Here is a 3,404-nt window from a genome sequence, read left to right on the forward strand (position 1 = left end):
CGCAGTTTCCTCCACTATCGGGGAATGAAACTCCACCCAACAAGCGGCGTCCATGTTTGTAACTTCAAAACATTGCATTACGGCAGTGAAACGTACGTGTTTTTAAGCTTCTCCGTGCATGCATTTTCCAATAAAAATATGTAAAATTTATAATGAAATGCTTTGTATTGTTAGTTTTTTGTTTTAAAATTATAAAGATGATATCCGTAATTTACTGCGTACAGAAAATCATTAAGAAATAGTTCGACATCTAAATGCATGTGCCTTGAAGCCTTTAAAAATGATGTTTCTGCATATTTCAAGAATTTGTTTAGGTTTTATTAGGAACCTGTTGGGTGTACTTTCCAATTTTTCCTTTAAGAAATGATATTTCTAATTTATTCACAATATTATAATTTATTAAAAAAATCATTTAAAATAATTTTAACCTGAAATTAATAGCAGAGAATTATCTAAAAAAATAGTCACAGGTTGCATTTTTTTTAAATGACAGTTTTAAATAGATTCTTTTCACAACCATCAACAACAAGAAAATAAATATTAATAAAATAAAACAGATTTATGTGAATTCAGTGATTTCAGTTTATGCGCATTTCATATTTATGAATCTCAAAGAAATTGCCTTGAATTAAGCTGAATTACAGAAATATACCTATATAAATTTTTGGATACATCTTTCCACATGTTCAGTTGTGTAAATATTTTACTTACTTTTATCGCTATACTGCCCGCAAATTTGTGAGATTATGCAAACGTTTTTAACAACAGAACAGTTAGTTTATCTTGATCAAATGCACAAATTATATTCCTAACAGTTCACAAAACTTAAAAATGAATAATAATTAATACATAAAGAAGAGCATTACTTTATTTAACACCTTTACAATTCATAAAAACAGTAACAATTGATTTCTTACTTTTAAAGAAAAGGTGAAAGAATTCCTCCCTGCGGTGTGCCAGCACTGATTTTTCTGATGGTAGAAAGATGATAATTTTCGTTTGAAAGGTTCTATTGTTGAGGAAGTCAGCTATTATTAGTATAATCTCAGGAGGAATATTGTGATCTATAAGCTTGATAAGGAGGGCATCATGTTCAGTTGAACCTTATCGAAAGCTTTCTCAATGTCGAGAAAGAGGCCTGCCACAGTTTCTTTTTTATTGAAGCATTCTCCAATATATTCTATTAGTCTGACAATTTGATGTGTAGTGGAGAAACCGGCTTTGAAGCCAAACTGATGCGTTGGATATCTTTATTAGCAGTTGGGAAATGTATTTCTTGTGCATTTAACACATCAGCAGCTTCTAGTTGTAGTGGTGCTGATTTTAGAATCCTGTTTAACACATCACATTGTTTGTCAGATTTTAATGAATCTACTAATTCTAAATATGTTTGTTTTGGTTCATTCTTTCTTGTTCCAGTGAGAATGTCTGTGATTTTTGTTTTGGCTACTTAATTCAAAATTCATTTTCCTCATCTATAATAATTGGATAATTCAATATGTATTGTAGTTGTAGTATAAGTAGCGGTATTTCTAGAGTGCTGATGTAAGTAATGTATTTAATAAGTAGCAGTATTTCTAGTGTGCTGATGTAAGTAATGTATTTAATAAGTAGCAGTACTTCTAGTGTGCTTGCACGTATTCCACCTAACTTATAAGGTATTTCTCCCGCCTTCTTGGGCCCACCAGCGGCCGAGCGGTAAAGTCGCTGAACACTGGTAGTTCGGTCCGAGGTTCGAATCCCGCGAACGGGCTGGCTGCATGGGCGTTTTCGTGTTTTTCCCCATGTGTAACGTGTATACGAGCCAGTTTCCCTTAGAAAGTCCTCCACGAAGGCATCATTCCCCTTAGGCAGATAGCCCTAATGTGCTTTGCCATAATTAAATACAACAACAGCAATCCCGCCTTCTTGGTGTGGTGATCTTCACAATGGGCGCATATTCCAGAGGTCCGTGGTTCGATTCCCGAAGGCATTGCTAATTTTTCAATCTCTCTTGCTTCCAATGTAAAATTCTAATCTCTGTACAATGGAGCCCGAACTAAAAGTGTGTTAGATGATTGTTTTCCACACCCAGGATTTGGCAATTAGGTCCTCTAAAAACCCCAGTCGCCCTTAAAAAGCAGGACTAAAGAGAAGGGCTAGCTCATAGAGCGTTTCCCCCTGAAACATGCAGTGAGGAGTGATGACGTAGCAATGATGCCACTGAGCGCGGAGATGCAATTGACAACATAGAAATGAGCGTTTTAAATTTGAAGAACCAGCGTTTAAAATGAGCTGTGTGTGAAAGATAGCTATAATTTGGAAGAGACAATGTTACTGCAGTATGCATTTTACACTGAACATTACAAAATACTTGTACTTACTCAATTTTAAAATAATAGATAAAGTGCGCTACTCTTAGCATGAAGTTCCTGTTTTTATTTGCAGGGATTTTTTTTTCTTTAAATGCCTGTTTGTTTCTAATCATTTCTTTATCTGCATGTTAACTAAGAGAACTGTACTACTGCTTCTAAGATAACTATAATAACAGCTATTTAAAATTAATCAAAAAACAACCTTAAATTGGCATAGTTTTAAACATGTATGGTTATATATGGCAAAATTTCTGCTAATCTAAGTTTGAGTTTCAGCCTAATTGTAAATTTTACATTGGCATATTTTTATCCCGATTCAATATAATAACATATATTTTTTTAAATAATTTTGTAACTTAGGCTTACATCAATATTTCATTTAAATAAATACATGTGAGATTCTTATCTTAATTTAGACAAAACAACTTTACTCACAGTACCTAAAATAATTATTTAATTTTTCAAAAGTGGGGGTTAGGGGGCAGGTCTTCTTATGCCAATTACTTTAATATCATACTTTATATATTTTTTATCTAGAATGCTAAGCTAACACAAAATCGAATCAATAATAACAGAGGATATAATAAAAATAACTGTAACAATAACTTAACAGAATTAGTTCTCATTTGAAATATGCTTTACGCTATTAACTTCTAAAATGCCATCTAGAAATATTTCAAATCAAAACATATTATATATGCTTACTTGTACAGTCGCAAAGCAACTACAAGTTGTTGAAACATTATTTATTGGCTGCCACATTCGAAGCAATCCATTTTTTTGCCTTTTGGGTTGCTTTTCTTTGGGAAAAAACATATGCATTTCTATTTAAGAAACGTATTCTAATAAAAGTTCTCACTCTGCAAAATAAACGAATTGCTTCTCTGTTAACTTCAGGATAATATTTCTCCAGTTTATTAATTAAAGAGCCAATTACATGCTTCCCTTTATAGTAAGTTGTAGCATGAACTGCACAAAATATGTTTTCGAACTCATAAACTGTATTCATCCATGAATGAGAAGGTGTAGTCAAACCTCCTAAGGACAATA

The sequence above is a fragment of the Stegodyphus dumicola genome, chromosome 11 (assembly GCF_044657685.1).
Source record: "Stegodyphus dumicola isolate Sdum_Otavi_A_Nest chromosome 11, ASM4465768v1".
Taxonomy (NCBI): domain Eukaryota; kingdom Metazoa; phylum Arthropoda; class Arachnida; order Araneae; family Eresidae; genus Stegodyphus; species Stegodyphus dumicola.